This window comes from Amphiprion ocellaris, chromosome 21 (assembly GCF_022539595.1).
Source record: "Amphiprion ocellaris isolate individual 3 ecotype Okinawa chromosome 21, ASM2253959v1, whole genome shotgun sequence".
NCBI classification, from domain to species: Eukaryota; Metazoa; Chordata; class Actinopteri; family Pomacentridae; genus Amphiprion; species Amphiprion ocellaris.
The window spans coordinates 11,170,718-11,198,175 of record NC_072786.1 but is presented as its reverse complement, the minus strand read 5'-3'; the positions used below and the strand labels follow the sequence as shown (position 1 = coordinate 11,198,175).

Below are 27,458 nucleotides of genomic sequence, written 5' to 3'. Positions count from 1 at the left end.
ACCATCTACTGGTGGACAATGCAAAGTTACATGTAAAGATAGAGCATGTCTTGCATTTCTGCACTTGGGGGCATTTTTTGAAAGCAAATAAACCCCTTAAAATAGACTGCACAATGTTAAAAGAGAAGCAACAGTAAAATGCTGAACTCATACATGATGAAACTCACTGCAGTTTAAAATAAAACACTCAAGGCTTTAACAGCTGCAGCTTGAATTGGTTTGATATGACCATGAACTGGACTGCATATAAAAGATGGATGTATCCTTAAAATCTGAAAAGGGAAGCCAATGCAGAAGTGAATGAAGCCTGCATTCTTTCAAACAGCCAGCAGGGGGTGACTCCTCTGATTGTGATTGTATAGAAGTCTATGAGAAAATGAACCTACTTCTCACTTGATTTGTTTCCTCTGTAAACATGTTTCTAATGAGTTTATGGCCTCAATCACTAGTTTCACATCCCCTTTAATACAGCATGATGTTTGTTTAGTAAATTATGATTCTGTTTTAAGGCTGCCTGTCATTAATCAGTGAAATGACATGGATACTAAAACGCCTCATCCTCAATATTTGGAACCAAAATGTGGTTTTTGAATTTATTTGTAAAATGTGTCAGTTCATTGTAACAAATATTTTGTTTTTGTGTTGTTTTTTTCAGTATCATGTCAGTTGTTTTTGGCTCCAGTCGTTGGTCAGCTGCAGTCAGTGGTCCAGTTTTAGTCAGCATCTCATTATGACTCAGTCCACCATAAATGTTTCCAAAGAACCCGGAGTATTTCAAATGATCTCAGAATTAAAATGTCCGTTTGTACAATATGCCGAGTCACTGATTTCAATAATAGGCACTGTTTTTAAATAATTTTTGTTCAAATTTAAGTACATAAATCGACCAATTACTTCGTGATAGGAATATACCCTTTGCAGTCATACAGACAATAAAACGGTGCTTTCTAAAATGAGGTTACCCTGTGATTGATAAATTGCTACCACATCATGCACATAGTGGACTCAGGTTCTCAGTCAGATCTGCCTTTATTTGTCACGTGTAGTTCCATAAAACAAGATGGTGTTGGCCAAATGCCAAACTTGAGACTTTAAAACACTAGTCCACAAACCAGTGCTGATGTCTCGGTGACTACATCCATCTTTTATATACAGTCTGTGGATACTACAGCTACACTAGTGGTAATGCAGCACTATCTTTAGTCACTTGCAACAAAAAATGCATAATTGTGCTGTAAATTCAGACATAAACCAGTGCATTGGTAATACTTATTAGGGGTTTAACATGGCAAAATTCTATTAATCTGCTCTGATACAGCTGTAAAACCCTGTAAAACAAGCATAAAAAGCAAAGACAAAAACAATGTTAGATGCCCAATGCTGATAGAAAGAAGCTTATGGAAAAATAGGATATTGGGGGCTTTTAAACAGCAGATTTATTAGTTGTGCAGCTGTTTTTAACAGAAACTAGCTTAGGGTGAATGTTATATAAAACAAATCTACCCCAGAGTGTACTTTCTATCACTGTAAACAGTTCTATGGTGATGTGTAGTAAATGTTTCATAAAGCACTTGTTTCTAATTTTAAAAGATTTTTTTGTATTAATTTCCTTGAGCTACAGAAGTTAACTCACTATTGCTGTTTGCATCAGCAGTGCTGTACTGCTGGACACACCCTCACATGTGGTGGTAAGGGTCCGTGTACGGATCTGGTAATTGGATTTTCCGTTCTGAAACGGGTATTGAAAAACAAAAAACGAGTGGTTATTTGATTTTCTTTTTAAAATGCAAAAATTAAAATTGAAATAAATGGCGTTTTTTCTTTCCATGATCAAAAAGGATATAAGATTTAAAAAAAAAAAAAGCTTTCATTTTCGTTTTATATTTAGAATAACAAGAAAGTAAAATCAGTAAGAGACAGAAACGAAAAAAGGTCCGTTTTTTTCATTTTCTGAGACCGGAAGTGGTCATCAGCACGTGTGGAGCCAAACAGAGTAGGGTGCATAGACTGTACATACATTTTTTTCGTGAGTTTTCATGGTCAAAATGAGAGATCAGGTGGCCGATCTTAAAATAAATCAATATTGAATTTTTTTTAGAACCTTAAAGTTTTGCGAAGCCAGGGGGCGGGGTTACTTGATTGACAGTCCGGTCTGGAATGATTGACAGGTCCGATGGAGGAGGCAGCAGAGACGCTGTTGTCCTCGTTTGGATTAATTCTGATATAATAACTAGTGATGGCTGATCGAGGCTTTGTTGAAGCTTCGACACTTCATTCAAAACATGGTTCATTACTCGAGGCCTCAATGACACACAGTGCTCGAGTAGGACATCTAGTGGTCAATAATATGAAGTGCAATCAAGACGTGGTCGGTTCATGGATTGTTTTGGATTTGATTCGCCATGCACACATTCCTCTTTGACTACACTAGATGATTGTATGGGTTCTAGTGGACACAAAAATAATATTACTAGTAATAATAATGACAATAACTATTGAAGAGCACGTTTCTTATTTCCCATGTTTGTCTGTAACCCTATATACTCTTTGCTTATATTCTGTGTTATGAAACATTTAAACGGTGCTGCTACATTCATGAGATGCTCTACAAATACAGACTGATGTCATTTTCACATGGGGCTGGTGCAAATAAAGATTATATGGATTATTATGGATTTTGGCAAAATATATCTTGGGGTTTATTGGTAAAGAGGTCAGTTAAGAGGGTGTGTTTATACAACTGGTTATGAGTTTTTATTGAGAAATAATTTATCAACAGCTTTGGGACTCAAGCAGTTCCTTCTTTTACTCACTATCTCCCCAGCCTTAGGAAAAAAAAACCTGTTCACACGGCACAGATGAGGCTGAGGTACACAGGAAATGTTCGGCTCCATTGTACAAGTTTGGGTAAACGGTTTTGTGGGTTGCCCAGTAAGCCAGTGGGTCTGCCGTTCTTTCTACAATTGCATTCGCAGTGGCGCTTTGCATTTGCCAGGCTCTACTTGCGTCTTCGTCTAATAGGCTCCACAGTTGAACTGAAAAATATTGAAGATCATCATCATCATCACCAGAAATGTCAGTCATTCCCTATTCAGAAGAGAAAAAAAATACCTGTGGAAGGTGCTGCAGGACGAGGCTGTGGTGGTGCTTGTGACGTAGATGACTGCTGCTTGGCATTCTTTATGTTAATTGTTGTGCATTCTGTTATTAAACGTTCTTTCACACTGGCTGCCACTCTGATTGGTGAATCCAAAAGTTTTGAACTGCAGAGCCACAAGTGTAGCAACAGTCAGTGAACTGTTCTTTTCTTTGGTTTGTAGTCTGTCAGCTAAGCACCTGACAAGGTTCTGTGCCAGGTGTTGTGGCATGGGGGTGGTGAGTTGGGAATATATATATATATATATATATATATATATATATATATATATATATATATATATATATATATATATACATATATTTATCTATCTATCTATCTATCTATCTATCTATCTATCTATCTATCTATCTATCTATCTATCTATCTATCTATCTATCTATCTATCTATCTATCTATCTATCTATCTATTCTCTACGAAATAAGAAATCTGACATACTACTCTCTCAAAGCAAATCACGGCAACAACAGCAAAAAAAACAACCTACTCTGCGAAAAACAATTCAAATGAACAACACTAAATAGGGATCTCCTATCCTGGAACACTCTCGATCCCGCTGAGTGATTCACATAACAGACCGAACCAATCAGGTGATTCGAAGCAGTTGCGTGCTTCAAACGTCACTGAAGTGATTCAAACGTCACGAGTCACGTGACCAAACCACGCCTCGGCACAGTGGCTCGATGCGTTCGCTTCATGAGCTACAGCGCATGTGTCGAAGCCTCGGGTATCAGAGGACCATCACTAATAACAACTGTTGGTTTATTTATTGGTGGAGCATCGGTGGCTTGTTTTAACCAGTTTTCTACCTTCGGCTGATTCTACCAGCAGACACTGAAAGGACTCTGATAGTTCAGTAAGTAAATGTTTATTTTCGTATCGGTGCCGCTTTTAATGCACTTTATATGCAGCTTTAGTGTCAGATATAATGTGTGCCATGCACTCCAGATGTTGGTGGAGTTTGTTTCAGTGTGTGTTGACCAGAGAAGAAAGTTAGCATAGTAAATATTAGCTTTAATGTTAGCGATGCTAACCGAGCTAGCTGTTCAGTTGTAGCCTGATTAAAGCTAACGTAGCATCAAGCTAATGTGTTGAGTTGCATGTAAACAGCTGAAGTGTGTTGTGTTCCTGTAATGTGGTTCATTAAGTTCATAAAACTGTGGCTGGTTGACATTAATGTAATGTTCAGGAAACTTAAATGTGATTAAAACAGTAACGTTAATGTTCTAGTTGTCAGTAATCAGCTTTAATTTGACACTAAAACAGACTCTGATAGTTTTAAATGACATCAGTTTCATTAATTTGTTGAAAATTGTCTCATTTGTTGTTGTGATGTTGCTGCTAATTCATTAAAAGCAGATGACCCGTGCTGAAGATACGTTTAGTTCTAGTATCAGAAGTACAAGAAGGAAAATGGAAGTTTAGTTCTGCTACATCAAAGATTTCAGGATTAAAATAACTAAATGAGTCTTTATGCCTCAAACTTTATTTTTACAATAAAGAAATAATGAAATAATCACAGATAATAAAAATATAAATAGCAGAGAAAACCTGAGAGAATAATTTCCTGAAAAGTCTGTGAAGGAAAAGCAGCTTTTTTATCCTGAAAGATCAGAATCAGCTCCAACATCTGCATCTGACAGCATCAAGTCAACCAGAAAGAAAAGAAAAAAGAAAATGACTTCTTTCTGATCACATCTGTTCCGCTGCTCACAGTCTGCTGCTGCTCACATTCTTCACATTTATTTTTTATTTTTATTTTTACATTTCACCCACAGCGTGCTTTAGGGCAGCCAGGTTGGACTTGATGTTTGAAATACTGACTGACAGCTCAGATTTAACTGTCTGTAGTTCCATTTTGATGGATGTTAAACTTTCTCAAAGCCGCCAGGAGCTGGGTCTTTAAAATAACTGCCGTCTCGTTACAGAGTAAAAGTAGCAGTTCCTCCTTTAAGGTCAGAGATTGCAGCATCTGAGGGCCTCTTCCAAAGAAGATGTAGTTGATGAAGGCGTTCTGGAGCAGGACCAGAAGGACCACGACCAAGCAGCCTTGAGATCTTAGACAGCGTCTCCCTCAGGTGGGTGTCAACACTGTTCACGGTCAGGTTTGTGGTAATCCCGTCAAAAAACAAAACAGAAAAAAATCTAGATTATAAATCAATATGTAACCAAAGCACTCTGTGTATAATGCCATAGTATAGGATGTAGTTCAGAAAATGTGAAAGTATAGTATACTTTTCAAGAATAACATAGTATGACCTGTAGTTCATAGTACAGCATGTTGGCAAAAAAAAACCAACTGATTATTATGTGGTTGAAAAAGTGCAAAATGATAGGATGTTGCCTAAAATTGTCATGTATGATATGTGGTTCAAAAAATGTCATAGTGCAGTATATTGTCAAAATAGTATGTTTTTCAAGAAAACATCAGAGTATATGTCGTCTAAAAAATGCCATAAAATAATATTTCATTGCACAAGTGAAAGTATAGTAATTTTTAAAATTGTTCAAATTCTTATATGTTGCTAAAAAACAAAAAAAACTAAAACAAAAAAAAGTCATAGTAATATGTCAATTTATGAAGCCTATAGTATAGAGTGTCACCCAACAAACGTCATAGTATAGCATGTCGCTCTAAAAATGTCATAGTATAGCATGTCACCCAAAAAATGTCATAGTATAGCATGTCGTCCAACAAACATAATAGTATAGCATGTCGCTCTAAAAATGTCATAGTATAGCATGTCGTCCAAAAAACATAATAGTATAGCATGTCGATCTAAAAACGACATAGTATAGCATGTCACTCTAAAATTGTCATAGTATAGCCTTTGGTTCAACAAACATCATAGTATAGCATGTCGTCCAAAAAACATCATCGTATAGCATGTGGCTCAAAAAACGTCATTGTATAGCATGTCGCTCTTGAAACGTCATAGTATAGCATGTCGCTCTAAAACGTTATAGTATAACATGTCACTCTAAAAACATCATAGTATAGCCTTTGGTCCAAAAAATGTTGTTTTGTCCCGGCTGTCTGAAGTAGGTGAGGAGCAACACCAAAACAGTCCAAACGCTGGTTTCCAGAGGGTTAGATGAGTATTTATTTGAAAGAGTAAGTTTGCAACAACACAACATGTGAGGGGGTTAAAAACAAATGGGTGTTAGTAAAAGAAAAATAAATAAACAGAACTAAAAGTGAACTTCATGTCTACATTGAAGGGCATTCCAACCAGGAACAAAGTAAAAGATAATCAATACAAAAAAAAAACTCTTCCTGTTCACCTCTGAAAACCCAAAAACACACCGCAGTAGCACCCTAAACTAAAACTACCAATGGGTTTCCTGTTTTCCTTTGTGAACAATTCAAAGGTCCCTCTCTATCTCCCCACACATCCACCAACCACTGGAACACATCTCCAAAGTTCTGCCGGGCCAGCTCAGCTTCCCCTCAGAAGAAGTGCCGCCACCTGCCAGATGAAGGAGCCTTTTGAGAGGCAGCTGGCATCATGATTGGACTGTACTTTGGTCTGTTCCAATCCAGCTTCAGCTCCAGAGACGGCAGGCGGGACGAGTCAACGGAGGCCGGGTGGACGAAGGCATGCAGCTGAGTACAATCCAGAAAACAACAGAGGAGGAGTGCAGCAGCCCAGAGCCAGAACGAACAGAGTATGTCTCTTAGAAAACATCATAGTATAGCCTTTGGTATGAAAAAACACCATCATATACATCGTATATTGTACAAATAACAAGTCAAAGGAAAGAGACATACATTGTAGAATTGTAGTAATTGTGGGCTGACTGATTTACTGATTATCAGTAATTTATTTTTTACTGATTTACGGTAATAAATACATTTAAAAATGGCGCTACTTTGGCTCTGAACCTTGATCTACCTGTGGTCGCTCTATCTTCTGGAGTGATTTGATTGGTTATACGTCACGAATAAAACTCCTTTAACTTAACATCTGTAAACAAAACAAAAACGTATCAACAAAGTTTACTGTTAGAGTTTGTGTTCTTCTAAGTTTAACTGCAAGATTTTAAATACTTTCATTTACTGCAAATGAATATCTCCTCCAAATGTCTCACTAATAGTCATTATCAGCCTTAAAAACCCACAAAACACCCCTCTATACTCGACCACACTTAATACAGTCCGGTTCCCCCTTCTATAAATCTGCTTGGAATCGTCCACTTCCTGTTTGTCAAAGTGGCCTTCTCCCTGGACAAGTTTTGTTGGAGCTCATGCAACAAACATTTTGGGTAACTGCACTTTAATATGGATGGATGACACTGAATTAGAGTCTGTTTTAATGAGACTGAGTTAAGATGTGTAGCTCTGTCATTAAATAGTAAATTATTTCTCTGAATTCACAGAGAAAAATCTGAAATGTTTGCTAGGTTAGCGTCCCACATGTTCTTTGGCTCAGCTAAAGCTAACTCTCTCCAACTTCTGGATCTCTTGAGTTGCTTGTTGTTAAAATATCTTGCTGTAGGTGCTGAAGCTTAGAAAGTCTGAGATGTTTGTTCAAAATAAGCTCATTCTCAAGTCTGATCTTAACTGTCCTCTTTTCTTTTAACTTTCCTAAGTTTATTAGGAGTTACTGGAAGAGCAGCACATCCAGACTCAGTCTCATTTATGTAGAGATTAAACTTCAGTGTCATTCATTGATGTTAAAGTGCAGTTTTTCAAATGTTTGTTGCACATGCTCCCGACCAAACCAGTCCAGGTGGAAGACGATGTGAAGAGAAAGCTCCAGAGGATGAATATCACACATTTACATTGGAAATAAATGTCCTTTATTTTGACATTGTCATGCAAATGATGTTCAAATCTTTGAGTGTTTTGTTGATGTTGGTTTCTAAATGTTTTCTGACACTCGGCCCCAAAGATTAAAACCTTCTACGGCTCACAAGCTGCAACAGTTCACACATTATCAACTATCATTCTTACTAAACTAAGATAAAAAGTGAAAAACTGTCTGATTCCTGCATTATGAATGTAAATCTTTTTGGTTTTTATGACAGTAAACTGAATATGTTTGGGTTTGACATTTTATAAACCAAAAGAAACGAATTAGTGGAGAAAACAATCAACAGATTAATGGTCAAAGAAAATGTGTTTTCCAACATATATGGCTGAATTACTCCAACATTACAAGATACATACAATTTAAATTCTATTTTATTTACATAACGCCAGTTACAGGTCAAATTGTCTCAAGACGCTATATTTTTTACATTTTTTTCGTCATACTTAAAATATGACAAAGTAAGAAATGTAAACCTCTTGACTAATCCAATTTATTATTTGGTTTTTAAGAGATTAATCGACAATTAAAATAACTTTCTCCACTAAAACTAATAAACATGAGGTCAAATAGAAGGAAGAGTTTTAAATACTGCAGTCCCACGACGACAAGAATAAAGTTTGTCAACAAAAAGTAAATCTGCTGGTGGATTCCATTAAAGTCCTAATAAATGATAATAAAGTGTGATACTAAAGGTTTGTGGTGCTAAAAATGTCCAAGTAAAGATATGAAGTTGAACATGTGGATGGAGGTTGATAAAAGTTGACCTCCCTTCATTTCTCTGGAGCGACTCCATGGATTTTATGGATGGTGGTTAAAGACCTGCTCTTCTAGTGGTCTTCCTTCTAGTCGCTGTAAAAAGTCAGTCCATCCTGGCCGACTTCAACACCTCTTCATGACAACTTGTTCTGCCTCCGACCTGGTGGAAACTCCAGAAACTCGGGAAAACCCATGGAGACTCGAAGAACTCGTGGAGACTCGAAAAACTCGTCGGGCGGGGGAAGGTGTGGTGGGCGGTGGGGGGAGTCAGGGCGGAGAGTAGGCGGGGAGGTGGGTGGTGGCCTCCCCCCTCTACTCCCCCCCCACCTCCCCGCCTACTCTCCGCCCTGACTCCACCCAGACTCCGCCTTGGCTCCGCCCATGTGGTCACTTCAGGAACTACGATGCCAAAGGGACGACGAATTTATTTCTTTTCATCTGATCTATAGCTCAGTGAGTTAAAGACTTGCCTGTGGAGCGGCAGGTCGCTGGTTCAAGACCAGACACTTCTTAAGGTTTTTGAAAATCCTGAGAAAGCCAAAGCATGAAAATTGCCGGTGGTGGGTCTTGAACCTGCGACCCTCCACTTGGGAGTCCGTCTTCTTACTCCCTGAGCTACTCGCTCAGATACTAATTCTTCTTTTTTTTGCGCATTTATCATCTATTTTTTGTCGTTTTCGAATTTTTTTTTTAAGTCGAGTCTCGACTCGACCGTTTTTCTCAGGAGGTTGGACTTCAGCCTTTGGCTGGAGGGTGGAACCCTCAGTTCCAAGACTTTCCAAAGCCTCCACACCTCCCGAGTCCTCAGGACCTGAGCTTTCACACAGTCTGAGGGCTGAAATTTTCTAAGTCCCACAGTAGTTCTCTGTTAGTTTGAGCTTTCAGGCAGTCTGAGGACTGAAATTTTTAAAGTTTCTCAGTACTTCTCTGTCAGTTTGAACTTTCTGGTTAACAGAAGCCTTAAAACTTGTGACCATGAGTCTTGATTTCACATTTAGACCATCCATCTGAGTTCTTCTCAGACCTTCACCTGTGGGTTTTTTAGAAATCCTCAACAAACTTTGATTCTCTTCACTGAACAGTAAAGTTTGTGGAGATCAGAAGGTAACATTAGTTTGATCAATGCCTTCAACTACTAGTAGACTTTATCTGGAAAGCAGTTTTCTGAAATGAGTTCTTAGTAAATCTGTCCACAATCAAACCAAGAACATAGAATGAGGAAATGTTTGAAGAAACAACTTGATGTTTTCATTTCAGACCAGAAAACACTTTAATACCTTTATCTGTTTTTGCTCTTTTGATCATTTTATAGTTTATTCTGTTTAATTTAATCTTCTAAAGTTTAACTGGTGTCTTTTCAAATGTTTTGTTTTTAGTTTGATTCTTCTTAAATGTTTAGTTTTGCTCTTTTCTCACCTTTTATTATTCTCTAATGTCTGTTTTGATTTCCAAATGTTTTGTCTTTTTAATGTTTAAATGTTGTTTTTTCAAATGTTTTATTGGCTTGTTTGAAAATTTTCCTTTCCCCGTGTTTAATTTTTCAAGTAAATCTTTAAAGTTTTTCTTTTTAAATGTTTTACCACCTTTTAATGTTTAATTTTCTTTTTAAATGCTTCATTGTATTTTCTGTTTAATTCCTATTTAAAGTTTTATCGTCTTTAAGATTTAATTTTCTAATTAAACATTTAATTTTTAATTCAGTGTTTTGTCTTTTTAAAGGTTTAATAATCTAATGTTTTGTATTTTTTAAAAATGTTTAATATTCTTCTTGTGTAATTTTTTTATTAAATGTTTATCTAAAAAAATTTCATCTTTAATGTTTCATATTTTTGTTTAAAAATTTTTGTTTATTTTCATAATTACGTTTTGTATCTTCTGTTTAATTATTTCATTAAATATTTTGTGTTTAATATAATTTAATTGTATTTAACATTTAATTTTCTTTTTAAAAGTTTTGTTGTTAAATGTTTTTTTCCTTTGATTTAATTGCTTTTTTAAAATGTAGTTTATTTCTTTAATCTTTATTTTCTGTCAAGATTTTAACCCCAACCTTAAAAATGAAATAAACCCTTAAATCACAATGAAAATATTTCTGTCACAATCATGAGTGAGTCAATTATTCAGTTTATCAATTCAGCTTTATTTGTTTATCGCCTTTTACACAGATGACAAAACTAAACAAGCAAAGAGAAAAAAACTATGCTAAAACTATGATTAAAACATTTAAAAAAAAAAAAGATTTAACGTGGTAATAAAATATGTTGTGTCCAGGGGATGGAGGGAGTTTATTGAAGTCTTCTTGGGCTCACATGGGAAATCATTTAAAATATAAACTTGATATTCAGTCTAAGGAAACTGCAGAGCGACAGAAGAACCAACAATATCTCCTGTTTTCTCCTTTAATGAGTCGACTCTTCTTGTGCTTTCAGACCAAAGAACTACAGACTCTTCACAACCTGCTCAAACTCTTGGTACAGGACCTCACCACATGGGTCAAGAAGGTTTCCGTCTCATTTCTACTCTGAAGCTCACCTTCTCCTGCTCAAACTGCTGACAAATATTTCTGCTGCTCTAAAGTCTGGTCTCCAGAACTTCCTAAAAACTCTCAAAGTCTCTTCTGCTGCAGGTTGCTTTGTAGAACTGTTCCAGAAAACCTCACTAAACCACATGGAGGGGCCTCAAGATAGTCGTCCAAATGAAACCATACAAAAACCAAACTAGCACAACCCAAACGCTAAAGTCTCCTGCAGCCTACCAGAGAACCTCTGAGAACAGAGAATCAGGACAGGAACTCTTACCTTCTGGACAACCAACGCTGGTTCACAAACAAGAATACAGAATGTGTCTGACCAAAAACCTCTAAAGACTCACTACAGCCAAGATAAAGACACAACTCAGCTGGACCAAATCCACTAATCACTGCACACACCATGTGCTAACTGTGGCTAAAGAACCACATTTACCAAGACAACTATCCAGTACAAAGCCCTAAAGCACACCAAGAAACACATTAAAGACGATTTTACTGCTGGAAGCTGCAAGCCAACGCCTAAAGAACAAAGTAAAGCAATGGAGCCAAACCCGGTTCTGCGGTGCAGAGAAGCAGAGGAAATGTTTGTCTGCAGCTAAATAAAGCAGGAAGACAGTGAGCTGCTCAGGTGTTCCTGATAACACCATGCAGCCACCTGGACAGCCAATAGGAACACAGCTTACTGGAAGTCCAGAGGGCTGGCTTAGTGAAGGAAATTTAGTTTAAAGTTGAAGCAGAAAGTTAATAAAGAAAGTTGAAAACCACCTTCTGATACCTGAAATCTCTGAGTTTTCACACAAAGAATGCCTGAACATGTCAAACTGGTTCCATAGTAGAACCATCATTGTAAAAACGTCATATTATGGTGTGTTGCTCAAAAAACATTAGGACCCGGCTGTCTAGGGTCGCCGAGGAGCAACACAAAAACAGGACAAACGCTGGTTTCCAGGGGGTTAGGAGGATATTTATTTGAAAGAGGAAGTTTACAACAACACATGTGAGCAGAAACATCACAAAGTCTGTCTTTAGTTCAGCTGAAAATATTAGTTTTTGTCTTTTTTATTGACCAAACTTTTCAGGAAGTAGATGAAGAATAATTAAAGCTCTCATGTAGAAGTCCAACTTATTTTGGATCCTTGTGGAGAGTTTAATCTTAGAGTTTGTAAAGCTAGAGTCACATGGATTGTTTTGACATTTAATAACAGAGTCCTGAAATAAAATTAGTTGTGGATTTCTGTCATTTCGTCTGGAATAAACAAATAACAGCAGCATAAATCTCAAACGTCATCATGAGGAGTCTGGATTGAGGTTTCTCACTTGATAATGATCAAAACATGAAATTTAGGTTGATTTAAAGGAATATTTCACCTTAAATCTTTGAATGTTGACCTAAAAGGTTGGTTTCAGGAAGTATTCCACCTACAAGGTCCTCAAACATCCACCTTAAAGGAACATTCCACCAAAAATCCTTGGACATGCACCTAAAATGTTGGTTTAACCGAGTATTCCATCCAAAATCCTCAGAGACCTGAGGGGCTGGTTAAAAGGAATATTCCACCTAAAACCTCAAATATAGACCCGAAAGGGTGGTTTAGAAAAAATCCTTCAATGTAGACCAAAAAAGTTAGTATGGAGGAATATTCCACCTGAAATGTAGACCTGAGAAGTGGTTCGGAAGAATATACCATCCCAAACATCCTTAAATGTAGACTAAAAGACGGTTTGGAAGAAAATTCCACCTAAAATCCTCCAATGTAGACCTAAAAGGTGAGTTTAATGGTATATTCCACCTAAAATTCACTACTGTAGACCTTGGAGGTTGGTCTGATGGTATATTCCACCCACCATCCTTGAACATAAACTTAAAAAGTTCGTTCAAAGAAATATTCCACCTAAAATCCTTCAATGCAGACCAAAAAATTTTGGTGTAAAGGAGTATTCCACCTTAAATGTAGACCTAAAGGAGGGTTTGGAGTAATATTCTACTCTAAAATCTTCCAATGTAGACCTAAAAGTTTGATCTGATGGTATATTCTACTCAACATCCTGGAACATTTACCTAAAAGGTTGGTTTAATGGTATATTCCCAGAAGAACCCTTGAACATCAGGCTTAATTGTATATTCCCCCCAAAATACTTGTACATATACAAGAAGTCAGTGTAAAGGAAATGTAGACCTAAAAGGATTGTTTAAAGGAATATTTAAACTATTATTTTCATTATTTAATAATCTGTTATCAGTCAGAACCCTGGCAAACTTATTTTCAGCAGTTTTTTTAGTGGAAGTCACAAATAAAGGAGCTCTTGGTTTTTCCCAGCGTTACTGAGTCCAAAGCTGCTGTTTCAACACAGACACATTCACATGCATCCACAAACCTCTCAGCACTCAAACACCCACAGACAGGAGGCCGGCTGGACCGAGGCTCGGCAGCGTCCTCAGACCCACGAGTCGGGGAACTTGTTGGTCCGGTTTGAAGGCCTCCGTGTGGTCCAGTAGAAGTCCACGTAGTCGGTGTTGGCTTTGAACCACAGCGACTGGCCTCCATCAGGTGGACCGGCTCGTCCTCGTAGGGCTCCTCCTGTAGCCTTGAGGGGACCACAGGAACATTCAGTAGCTGTTGGAGTTCTTCTTGTCAGGCTCGTGGTAGAACGGCTCTGAAGAATCTTGTACTTGTCTTATCTGGAACAATCTAACAGCCTAAACTGTTAACAGCGATGTAAAGAAGCAAACACACAGGCATAGATTAGGACTCAAACTAGATTTATTTTAGAAAACAAATCAGCTTAGAGACATTTGTTCACACATGTGGCTGAATAGGAGGCCGTCCAATCAGATTTGAGCTCTTCACTCTGTAGGTTGTTTGTTGGGTGAGACTCTTGGACCTCCATCAGCTGACGTGGATGTTTGATGGTCTTCCTCTCTAGTGCCAGATGATTCATCCATGAATTCAGCAGCTACAGACTGAAATGAAGCTCATGCTGCCGTTATTGAATTCCTGTTCCAGATCAAATGTTCAGAGCTCACCTTGAATGCAGCCGTCTGCTGTCTGATAGTTTTTCTCATTGTAGTCTTCAATAAAGTCTTTTTCCTCATGTCAGGATGTGGTGAGACTCTTTCTCAGTCGCTGCAGACGTCCCTCATTGTGCATCTCCAGAGAAGAAACAGAAAAACTGCTCACTGCTTCAGCATCACAAACGCTCTCCAGCATTTAGAGTGTTTTAGGAATTCATTCATTGTGTTGTGAACTTTGAAGGAGCAGAAACTTTACAGCTGCCAAAGATATGAGCTCTAATTCTGTATGTTCTAGGAAATGAAGTTCATCAAATGAACACTTGATTTTTGCTGATAACTCTCATTAAATTACTGAAGAAATCTGACATAAAAACCTGTAAACTCACAGGCAGCTTTTGTTCAAGTTTGTCTATAATTCTATCATCATGTTCTGGAACCAGGACTCTGCAGAAGTTCCTTCAATCAGATACTTGTGTGTTTCTAGTTAAGGCCTCAGGTTTGAACGTACAGCAGAGGATTAGAAAGGAGTGATTTTAATGTTTAAATCAGTCCAGTAAATGTTTGGCGTGAAAATTATTAAAATTTTGATTTAGATACATTTGTGTCAAATAATATTGTAGTCTCACTTAAATATATCCAAATGAGTTCAGTGTATTTACATTTTATAAAATATTTTATTTCTTAATCTCAATACTGTAGGGTCTGACCCTAAATATTATAATAATGATGTCAATTTAAATAATATTTTAGTGCAGAGTCATAAACTTCAATCAGCTAAACTTACATAATAAATATCACTGTACAATCTTAACCTGAACATTCATATTATTGAGGTAAATTTTCATAAATCATGATATTCTAGAGTCTTAACTGGAATATTTCTAACATTAATCTTTTTGTATTGTGCTGATAAACAACAATAACCGGACTTCCAGATAATATTTGTTGTCTGTGATTGTGAGACTAAATTCCTCCACATTCTGGAACTGGACTGCATTTCCCAAAATGGAAACATGGACAGAATTTAACACTCATGTATCCATGGCAACGCTAACGTTTCTGCTTCTTACCAAAGTTCACAACACAAGTAAAGATTTTAATGTAAAACTTCAGGGATGACTGCTAACCATAAGTATTGTGATCAATACTTCATGATCAATATCAGGACAGATGTTACAACTCCAGCTGTTCCATTAGACTGCAGTTATTCACAGAGAAATTAAAACATCACATTCCTCATAAAAACTAGATGGGACTTTTATTAAATAAAGTGTTGGTGAATAAACAGTGTAAAAAGTGCAAAGCAGCTCCATTAAATCAGGAGATGTGAGACTTCCACAGCATGGATCACCATCTGCTGTGTTGATTCATAGCTGAATGTCAGAATGAACTGAGCTAGAAAAGCTGCTTTGAGCTGCAACATTACGGTCTGACAATCCAACACCATCACAGTTTTCATCTGGTTGTTTTGCTTCAACATGCTGTGAAGTTCAGTTTTTACCTGAATCAATACAGAGATTCTATTTCCAGCCAAGACTGGAATAAAAATTAGAATGTTATGAGGTTATTAATGCAACTAAATCCTTTCAGATGGAACGATTTACTTCTAAGTTCTAATTCAAGTTTCAGTTGGAGCTAGGGTTGTCACGATTTCAATTTTTTGAGCCACGATTATTGTGGAAGGAAATATTGTGATTTTACGATTATTCACGATTATCGACATTATGAAAGAAAAAAACCCAGTGTTTGTATTTAAATAAACTCTTTAATAATACTTAAACTTTTAAACATTTACTGTTCTTATAAAATAAAATAAATTGTTCCAACACGTCTTTGTAGTAAATAAAAGTGCAAATTGCATTACAAAACAGTCATTAACTTGAGGAACTTAAAGGCTTCTTTAGCTGCCATCATTAAAACAAAAGTTAGTGAGTAAATTCTAGTAAGTTCTAGTGAAGTGCCTCTTTGAGACTTTTATGTATTATGGAATGTTGCAATTTAATGTATGGTTGATAACGTAGTGTTTACTTTGTAAATCAAACAAAACAAAAAGACATAAAAAGAATACATTTAAAGATTCTAAAAACACTTCATTTTAAGCTTTAAATATCCTCCACAATTTTAGACAATATAACTACAGAAAAAAGGATAAATGTGAGTCTTATTTATTTTTACTAAAATGTTTATATAAACAATTCACCACTAATTTTACAACAATTAATCAAAACACCCGGATCATTTCCCAGGGAAAACTCTAGAGTCTGACAGGAGGTCCAGGCAGACAGACAGCCTCCCTGTCCTGGAGGTTACTGTCTCCTCCACTACCACTGTCAGCGGGCAGCGGGGCTTCCCGGACCACACTCCCTGCTGAGGGGACCGGGCCGACAGCATCTTCGGAGGAGGGCACGGGCTTCCGGAGCCAAAACAACCGGCGGGTCGGGAGCTCCGGTTCCCTCCTGCGCTCCCGTTCCCCACCCGCCGCGGCCCGCCGCCTTCCCCTCGCCTGCGGACGCAGGAAAGCAGCCCGGCTGCGACAGGCGGGGAACGGGAGCGCAGGAGGTAACCGGAGCTCCTGACCCGCCGGTTGTTTTGGCTCCGGAAGGAAACTCGGGGGGTCCTCGGGGCGGCCCGGCCGCCGGACCGCTGACTTCGGAACCGACAGTTACCGCACGTGCAGCGGACAGTCCCATCTTGGCAACCTCATTGCGCACAGCGGCCACAATATTAGGGACACTTCGAGTAAAGAATCTGTCATAACTGATCATATAATTCTCTCTATCTCTCTCTCTCTCTCTGTGTGTGTGTGTGTGTGTGTGTGTGCGCGCAGTGATGTCGATTAGACAGGAGCGCGCGCACAGGCCAAGGAGCCACTCTCTCTCCACTCTCCACTCAGCGCAGCTCACGCTTCTTGCATTGCACCTCTCGCGAGGCTTTTCTACGGATAATCGTGGTTGTGAAAAATGTGACGAATATCTATTTATAATCGTGGTTATTGTAAAACCGGTTAACCTTGACAACCCTAGTTGGAGCACATTGCATTCACAAAGAAAAACAGTGAAACCTTCATAGCAACATTTAATAAACCTAAAGCTTCCCTGTTGGCTCATTGGTGGAGTTTGTTACTGAGCATCTGAACCTTAAATCCAGTGAGACGACCATCTTCAGTCGAGGCCAGTCAGAGAACTTCAAGACCTTCCATCAGCTGGACCAGATGTGGCATCATCTCCCTCTGAACATCTGGATGACAGGAGAAAAGACAGAAATCAAACACAGATCACAGAAATACAATTTATTCACTTTCATCATTTTATAAAAGTAGCATGAACTTTATTAAAACTTGACAACATCAGTAATGAAAGTAAATGTTTTTATCTCATGTTGAAGCTAAATTTAAAGTGAATTTTAATGACAGTTTATCCTGAGAGGAGTGAGAATGGAGCTTTTCTTTCCTTTTTAGAATATTCCCTCAAAATATTCTGTTTATTATTGGCTTTAGAAGCATTTTTCTTTATTTATTTTTAGATACCTCAGACTGATACACTTTGCTGGTTTGCAGATAAATTCATGTACAATGACAATAAAGATCTTCCATTATAACATATTTTGCTAAAACAAGAACTGCAAACCTTCTCAACCATCTCTCACTGCAAAATTCCAACTGCGACCATGAATTATCTGATGTAGTTATTATTATAATCTTTACTGAACCAGCCCTGGAATTAATAAAAATCTGTATATGGATATGATTTTCTCTGATGGGACCACTATGGAAGCTGTAGTAATTATTAACTATCCTTTGAAGGGAAAGATTAGGTCTTCTTCAGGTGGATAAAAAAAAAAATGCTCTCCCTTTAAAAAAAAAAAATGTATACAATAAAGTAAATCTCTTCTGCACTGCACACATATTACACTTTTGTATAACTCTGGATGTCAGAGTAAAGGCAGACAGATCCACAGATCAGCCACAACATTCTGACCACTGACAGCTGAAGAGAACAACATCCATCATCTTGTTCTAATGCAACGTTCTGCTGGGGAACCTTGACATTCATGTGGATGTTTGACATGTACCACCACCTAAACACTGCAGGACAAACAACCCCCTAGTCTCCATGGCAACAGCAGTCCTTGATGCCAGCTGCCACCCTCAGCAGGACAAACTAAAACTGCTACTACAGGAGTGGTCCGAGGAACACGACAGAGCTAAGCTGTTCACCTGGGTTCCACACTCCCCACATCCAGATCTGATTGAGCATCTGTGGGATGGTCCAGGATCAGCCTGGTCTAGGTAGGACCCACCCTGCAACCCACAGGATCCACAGAATCCACAGGACAGGTCAGAGGAGTTTTAGTAGCATAAAGGGACCAACACAGTATTAGTCAGGTGGTCAGAATGTTATACTGTTATATTGTCATGCTGATTATATGATCAGTAAATGTTACCATCAATTATAACATCCACATTGATCAGGAAAAAAAACTATCAGTTCATTCAGAAACTGTGGGGTTAAACCTAAAAACACAGACCTCAACAGCAGTTTGTTTCAAAGCACAACACCAGCCGGTTTTCACTAAAGAAGCTTTAAGAGCAACAGTTAAATGACAGTTTTGTTCTCATTAAGTTCAGAGTTAGACAAAATAATGTACACACATCAGGAAAAGAAAAACTTTTATAAATATTTCATATGGATAAGTACTTCTACACATATAGATACCTCTTTCTAAGTTTGATCAAATCACGATAATTCTGTGTCCTGTTGTACGATGTTTTCCCAACAGATGGCGCTACCCTCATGAATGGAGCATCAACAAGTGACGTCTACAACACAACAGAAATGTCTGGAAGCCAGTAGCCACCACTTTGAGCACCTCTTGTAATTGTAGAGGCCAAAGATAACTTTTATTAATCTCGTGATGTCTGAATAAATTTGGTATTGAAATATTTATGCAAGTTTTTCTTTTCCTGATGTGTGTAAACATTATTTTGGCTGACTCTGTATAATGGGTTTCTGACAGGTCACCAGGCAACATCTTTTTATAATAATGACAAACATACCTGCATTCTACAGGAGTGATTTTCCTCATGTGCAGGTAAAGATGTGTGAGGAGCTTAGAGATGACAGGAGCAGGAGTCATCCTCACTAATTCAGCTTCCACCTAGAAACAGAAAGACCACAAACAAACACACTGATATACTCTCAAACGTTCAACCTCACAGCCTCAAAATATCTGTTTAGGAAGTGTTGTGTTTCTAAATTCTGCTGAAAGCATTGACAAACATTCTCTTACAAGGTTGTGTAAAAAGCAGCCTGTCCTCTGAGCTACTGAGAAATTTTCCTGAACAAAGTTTCTACATGTAAATCAGCTCAACAAAAACTAAAGCCTCAGTCAGAGATAACAGGTATCGCAAATTATAAACAACTTTCTCTGTTAACTCAGACTTTCTGCTTCAACCTCACATAAAAAGGGGAGTTTAACTCATCAGGTGACTGAAAATGAACGGCTTGTGCTGTTCTAGATCCAAAAGTAGGATGTTTCAACACGTTTTACGACAAATACATGCAGTAATAAATAAATACAATGGCTAGTTGTTAGTTTATTCACTATTAATGTCATTTTATATACTGGCTTGAACTTGAGCAGTGGAAGAGAGAAGGAATTTAATGAAATTATGGAGATTCAGAGAGGTAATGTTGCGCAATGTTAAGTTAAGCGCAGTTTAATTCAAACCAGCTGAATGTTAAACTTCAGTGCAGCTGAACGGGTTTCAGTTAACCTTAACCCTTTGATGCATAACCTGGGTCAAAAGTGACCCAAATCCAATGGAAAATGGGTATCTCCTCATGTGGTCTACGTATCAAAGGGTTAAAGTAAAATAACTTTTTTAAAAGCTAAAATACACAGCAGAGAAATACAGGTTGAGAAGGTCATTCTAATAATGAGGACAGCTGCGACAGCAACTAACACAGGTGTTCAGCGGTAAGTTAGCCACCTGTGCTAACTAGCCCGCTAGCTAACTTAGCCGCTTAGCTAGCTAACGCGTCCGGACCAACTGCTCAAACACGACAAAACACAACTCTTCACAAGTCGCTGACTTAACGTACAACAAAATAACGCTACAGGTTAGAAGTATTTATCTTCTTACCGTGTTTTACTCCAAAACCAGGTCAACATAGTGATGGTCCTCTGATACCCGAGGCTTCGACACATGCGCTGTAGCTCATGAAGCAGCCACTGTGCCGAGGCGTGGTTTGGTCACGTGACTCGTGACGTTTGCATCACTTCAGTGACGTTTGAAGCACTCAACTGCTTCGAATCACCTGATTGGTTCGGTTTGTTATGTGAATCACTCAGCGGGATCGAGTGTTCCGGGATAGGAGATCCCTATTTAGTGTTGTTCATTTGAATTGTTTTTCGCAGAGTAGATTGGTTTTTTTGCTGTTGTTTTTGCTTTGAGAGTTAGTAGTATGTCAGATTTCGTATTTCGTGGAGAATAGATAGATAGACAGATATATATATATATATATATATATATATATATATATATATATATATATATATATATATATATATATATATATATATGTATATATACATATATGTATATATACATATATGTATATATACATATATGTATATATATATATATATATATGTATATATATATATATATACATACATATATATATATATATATATATATATATATATATATATATATATATATATATATATATATATATATATATATATATATATATATATACCCAACTCACCACCCCCATGCCACAACACCTGGCACAGAACCTTGTCAGGTGCTTAGCTGACAGACTACAAACCAAAGAAAAGAACAGTTCACTGACTGTTGCTACACTTGTGGCTCTGCAGTTCAAAACTTTTGGATTCACCAATCAGAGTGGCAGCCAGTGTGAAAGAACGTTTAATAACAGAATGCACAACAATTAACATAAAGAATACCAAGCAGCAGTCATCTACGTCACAAGCACCACCACAGCCTCGTCCTCCACCACCAGCAGCACCTTCCACAGGTATTCTTTTTCTCTTCTGAATAGGGAATGACTGACATTTCTGGTGATGATGATGATGATCTTCAATATTTTTGAGTTCAACTGTGGAGCCTATTAGACGAAGACGCAAGTAGAGCCTGGCAAATGCAAAGCGCCACAGCGAATGCAATTGTAGAAAGAACGGCAGACCCACTGGCTTACTGGGCAACCCACAAAACCGTTTACCCAAACTTGTACAATGGAGCCAAACATTTCCTGTGTACCTCAGCCTCATCTGTGCCGTGTGAACAGGTTTTTTTTTTTCTAAGGCTGGGGAGATAGTGAGTAAAAGAAGGAACTGCTTGAGTCCCAAACAATGTTCCCTCTAATTTTTCCTGAGTCTGAGCAAACACACAAACTCCCTGAGTGTCCCTTGGACCACTGTGAGCAACATCAGACGTGTGCACTGTGGTCACACCAGCATCACATCCATTCAAGTTACATGGTTCATTAAAAGAATCAAATTACAGCATTTACATTTCTGTTAAAACTCTTTGTCAACAGGAGCCAGTTGAAGGCTGCAGTGATTTTAGTGACACTACAATGTATAAGAGTGAAGTTATTGAATATTTGTTTCTCTTTACTGTTGCAGCGGTTTTGCAAATTGCAGACGGACCCTGTTCACTCCATAGACACCAATGTTATTCCTGTAGCTTGAAAGACAGCTACTTTTGATAAAACTGGGCTTGTAGCACATTGTCTGCCTTGCAACAATGGGAAAGAGGCACCGTTTATGTTTTGACAACCTATATCTAATGAGTTATTGATGCTGGAAGTCTGAATCTGTGAATATCTTTCCAACTTTACTGAACTTGGGGCCACTACCACCTAAGGAGTGATATATTTAATTCTGAAAAAAGCATTTAGCCATACTTAAAGCTTTAAGTGCTTTATTAACACGGAACTAAAAATTTTGTATTGTTTTATTATCACAGGTTCTGTCTGAAAAGAGGTGGCATCATTTTAAACAGTGAAATCAAACTAACAAAATGTAATGACCAACCAGTGAGCAATACTGGATTCTGCAAAAACATAAACAACTTTTTAAAAAAATCTAAATCTTATCTTAACACAATTAATGTATTAACTTATTTTTGTGTGTATGCATGTATTTATTGATTTATTTAATACTGTTAACATATCAGAGTTCTGAGTGAGTTTTTCGTAAGATAGACAAAGGCCATTTATTGATTACATATAGGCTGTTAAATGTTTATTAAAAACTAAAAAGCATTAAAAAAAAACAATTTAGGCATTTATTGAGTCACTAAAATACTGTAGAGTACAGACCACATCAGCATGATTATAAGCATCCTCTGGTAAATGAACAACCAGATACTGATGTCTCTCACCATATGGACTTCAGGAGATGACTGGGGGATGATAAACTGTGACCTACTGGTTGGGTTCTCTCTGTTCTCATGTTTCTTACATGTTTGTCCCCTGACAGCCAGGTCCTAATGTTTTTTGAGCAACACACCATACTATGACGTTTTTACAATGATGGTTCTACTATGGAACCAGTTTGACATGTTCAGGTGTTCTTTGTGTGAAAACTCAGAGATTTCAGGGATCAGAAGGTGGTTTTCAACTTTCTTTGGTAACTTTCTGCTTCAACTTTAAATTAAATTTCCTTCACTAAGCCAGCCCTCTGGACTTCCAGTAAGCTGTGTTCCTATTGGCTGTCCAGGTGGCTGATTGGTGTTATCAGGAACACCTGAGCAGCTCAGTGTCTTCCTGCTTTATTTAGCTGCAGACAAACATTTCCTCTGTTTCTCTTCACCACTGAACCGGGTTTGGCTCCATTACTTTAGTTTGTTCTTTAGGCGTTGGCTTGCAGCTTCCAGCAGTAAAATCATCTTTAATGTGTTTCTTGGTGTGTTTTAGGGCTTTGTACTGGATAGTTGTCTTGGTAAATGTGGTTCTTTATCCACAGTTAGCACATGGTGCTAATGTGTGCAGTGATTAGTAGATTTGGTGCAGTTGTGTCTTTATCTTGGCTGTAGTGAGTCTTTAGAGGTTTTTGGTCAGACACATTCTGTATTCTTGTTTGAGAACCAGCGTTGGTTGTCCAGAAGGTAAGAGTTCCTGTCCTGATTCTCTGTTCTCAGAGGTTCTCTGGTAGGCTGCAGGAGACTTTAGCGTTTGGGTTGTGCTAGTTTGGTTTTTGTATGGTTTCATTTGGACGACTATCTTGAGGCCCCTCCATGTGGTTTAGTGAGGTTTTCTGCAACAGTTCTACAAAGCAACCTGCAGCAGAAGAGCCTTTGAGAGTTTTTAGGAAGTTCTGGAGACCAGACTTTAGAGCAGCAGAAACATTTGTCAGCAGTTTGAGCAGGAGAAGGTGAGCTTCAGAGTAGAAATGAGATGGAAACCTTCTTGACCCATGTGGTGAGGTCCTGTACCAAGAGTTTGAGCAGGTTGTGAAGAATCTGTAGTTCTTTGGTCTAAAAGCACAAGAAGAGTCGACTCATTAAAGGAGAAAACAGGAGATATTGTTGCTTCTTCTGTCGCTCTGCAGTTTCCTTAGACTGAATATCAAGTTTATATTTTAAATGATTTCCCATGTGAGCCCAAGAAGACTTCAATAAACTCCCTCCATCCCCTGGACACAACATATTTTATTACCATGTTAAATGTTTTTTTTTTTTTTTTTTTTTAATGTTTTTGAGTTTTAATCATAGTTTTTTCTCTTTGCTTGTTTAGTTTTGTCATCTGTGTAAAAGGTGCTAAACAAATAAAGTTGAATTGATAAACTGAATAATTGACTAACTCATGATTGTGACAACAGAATTATTTTCATTGTGATTTAAGGGTTTATTTCATTTTTAAGGTTGGGGTTAAAATCTTGACAGAAAAAGAAGATTAAAGAAATAAACTACATAACAAAAAGCAATTAAATCAAACAAAAAAAATAATACAATAAACTTTTTAAAAAATTTTATTGTTAAAAAGATTTAAGAAATTTAAGATGTAACTTTCTAATTAAACATTTAATTTTTTAATTAAATGCTTTGTCTTTTTAAAGGTTTAATAATCTAATTAAATGTTTTGCATTTTTAAAAAATGTTTAATGTTCTTGTTTAATTTTATTTTTTAAATGTTTAATGATGGAAAATATTTTATCTGTAATTTTTAATATTTGTATTTTAAAAATTTTGTTTAATTTCATAATGACATGTATTGTGTGTTGTTGAATTATCTAATTCAATATTTTGTCTGTTTAATAGAGTTAAACATTAAATACAATTAAATTATATGTACATATACCACCTTTTAATGTTTAGTTTTCTTTTTAAATGCTTCATTGTATTTTCTGTTTAATTCCTATTTGAAGTTTTATTTTCTTTAAGATGTAATTTTCTCATTAAACATTAAATTTTTTAATTAAATGTTTTGTCTTGTTAAGGGTTTAATAATCTGATTAAATGTTTTGCATTTTTAAACATGTTTAACATTCTTCTTGTTTAATTGTATTTTTTAAATGTTTAATGATGGAAAATACTTTATCTGTAATTTCTAATATTTGTATTTTAAATATTTTGTTTAATTTCATAATGACATGTATTGTATCATGTTGAATGATCTCATTCCATATTTTGTCTGTTTAATATAATTTAATGTAATTTAATGTTTAACTCTATTAAACAGACAAAATATGGAATGAGATCATTCAACATGATACAATACATGTCATTATGAAATTAAACAAAATATTTAAAATACAAATATTAGAAATTACAGATAAAGTATTTTCCATCATTAAACATTTAAAAAATACAATTAAACAAGAAGAATGTTAAACATGTTTAAAAATGCAAAACATTTAATCAGATTATTAAACCCTTAAGAAGACAAAATACGGGTACCCATATAGCTCAACGGGTTAAGCAGGTGACCCATGTATAGGGGCTGGTCCCCGACACAGCGTCCCGGGTTCGATTCCCGCTAGTGGACCTTTGCTGCAAGTCTTCTCCCGACTCTTTTCCCCCATTTCCTGTCTGTCTCTCACTACACCTATCCAATAAAAGGCCAAAAAAGACAAAACATTTAATTAAAAAATTAAATGTTTAATTAGAAAATTATATCTTAAAGACAATAAAAGTTCAAATAGGAATTACACTGAAAATACAATGAAGTATTTAAAATGAAAATTAAACATTAAAAGGTGGTAAAACATTTAAAAAGAAAAACCTTAAAGATTTAATCGAAACATTAACAGACTGTCTGAAGGTTCAAACTAACAGAGAACTAGTCAAGAACTTTTAAGATTTCAGTCCTCAGACTGTGTGAAGGTTCAAACTAACAGAGAAGTACTCAGGAACTTAGAAGATATCAGTCCTTGGACTGTCTGGAAGTTCAATCTAACAGAGATCTACTGTGGGACTTAGAAAATTTCAGCCCTCAGACTGTGTGAAAGCTCAGGTCCTGAGGACTCGGGAGGTCTGGAGGCTTTGAAAGTCTTGGAACTGAGGGTTCAACCCTCCAGCACAAAGGCTGAAGTCCAACCTCCTGAGAAAAACGATCGAGTCGAGACTCAAGTTAAAAAAAACTCGAAAATGGCAAAAAAAAAAAAGATGATAAATGCGCAAAAAAAAAAGTATCGCGCGCAGCTTAGAGGGAACAGTGGTCCCAAAACTGTTGATAAATTATTTCTCAATAAAACCTCATAACCAGTTACATAAGCACACCCTCTACTGACCTCTTTACCAATAAACCCCAAGACATACTTTGCCAAAATCCATAATAATCCATAAAATCTTTATTTGCACCAGCCCCATGTGAAAATGACATCAGTCTGTATTTGTAGAGCATCTCATGAATGTAGCAGCACCGTTTAAATGTTTCATAACACAGAATATAAGCAAAGAGTATATAGGGATACAGACAAACATGGGAAATAAGAAACGTGCTCTTCAATAGTTATTTTCATTATTATTACTAGTAATATTATTTTTGTGTCCACTACAACCCATACAATCATCTAGTGTAGTCAAACAGGAATGTGTGCATGGCGAATCAAATCCAAAACAATCCATGAACCGACCACGTCTTGATTGCACTTCATTTTATTGACCACGAGATGTCCTACTCGAGCACTGTGTGTCATTGAGGCCTCGAGTAATGAACCATGTTTTGAATGAAGTGTCGAAGCTTCAACAAAGCCTCGATCAGCCATCACTAGCTATACAAAGACTAGCTACACTAGCGCGCTGTCTTCTATCTTTGGTCTGACCAATCGCTGCTCTCTGGCTCCGCCCTCTGAGAATCTTGCTGTCGTTTGGCTCCACACTTGCTGATGACCACTTCCGGTCTCAGAAAATGAAAAAACTGACATTTTTTCGTTTCTGTCTCTTACTGATTTTACTTTCTTGTTATTCTAAATGTAAAACGAAAATCAAAGCATTTAAAAAAAATCGTATATCCCTTTTTGATCATGAAAAGGAAAACGCCTTGTATTTCAATTTTAATTTTTGTATTTTAAAACGAAAATCAAATAACCACTGTTTTTTTGTTTTTCAATACCCGTTTCAGAACGGAAAATCCAATTACCAGATCCGTACACGGACCTGGTAAGGCGGCTATTTTGCCTTGCAAAGTTTCAAATGCACCTGAAAATAATCGAAACCTCCAAGTTCATACAGGCGTCATTTTATTATAGACGCATAGCATAAGAAACATGACTAAAAGAATCCTTTTTTAACAATTGGATGTGAATTTTGGTCAAGATAAGGGTTCAATTTCAAGTTAAGAAGAAATACAATTATCCTTGGGAACAAAAAGCATTCACTTTAGGTTTAGCATACATTTAGTGGAAGGTCCTCAGAAATACATTAATACAAACAGTTCCAAAGCTGGTGGAAATAGCAACAGTTCTCTCACATCATCAATGATAAATGTGATCGATCCATCTTATATATTTTATGATGTGTTTGTTTAAAAAAGACATCCTTATGAAATCTTATCTGGTTATTTATTTTGCTGAAATGAATCCAAAAGGAAACTATGTTAGTGTTCCATCAACCGTCTTAACTAAATGTGTTTTTGCATCAGCGGCGTCGTCATCCGTCCTCCCCTTCCTCCCAACTGTTCTATAATTGACTCTGAATGCTCCGG

General features: G+C 37.0%; 4 long non-coding RNA genes across 4 annotated transcripts; 2 read left to right on the top strand and 2 right to left on the bottom strand.

Moving 5' to 3' along the window:
- Nucleotides 1-3,878: 3,878 nt before the first annotated feature.
- On the top strand, nucleotides 3,879-7,684 carry LOC129347911 (uncharacterized). The gene is made up of 3 exons (XR_008600251.1): nucleotides 3,879-4,014; nucleotides 5,087-5,236; nucleotides 6,531-7,684. It is a non-coding gene; the product is annotated as an uncharacterized LOC129347911 (long non-coding RNA).
- A 5,771-nt stretch (nucleotides 7,685-13,455) lies between these two features.
- On the top strand, nucleotides 13,456-14,359 carry LOC129347839 (uncharacterized). The gene is made up of 2 exons (XR_008600123.1): nucleotides 13,456-13,810; nucleotides 14,154-14,359. It is a non-coding gene; the product is annotated as an uncharacterized LOC129347839 (long non-coding RNA).
- On the bottom strand, nucleotides 14,006-16,750 carry LOC129347838 (uncharacterized). Its single transcript, XR_008600122.1, has 2 exons — nucleotides 14,287-16,750; nucleotides 14,006-14,223 (listed from the first exon to the last, which is right to left on the bottom strand). It is a non-coding gene; the product is annotated as an uncharacterized LOC129347838 (long non-coding RNA).
- Nucleotides 16,751-16,871: 121 nt separating this feature from the next.
- Nucleotides 16,872-20,519, bottom strand: LOC129347910 (uncharacterized). Its single transcript, XR_008600250.1, has 3 exons — nucleotides 20,420-20,519; nucleotides 19,331-19,431; nucleotides 16,872-17,511 (listed from the first exon to the last, which is right to left on the bottom strand). It is a non-coding gene; the product is annotated as an uncharacterized LOC129347910 (long non-coding RNA).
- Between the last annotated feature and the right edge of the window lie 6,939 nt (nucleotides 20,520-27,458).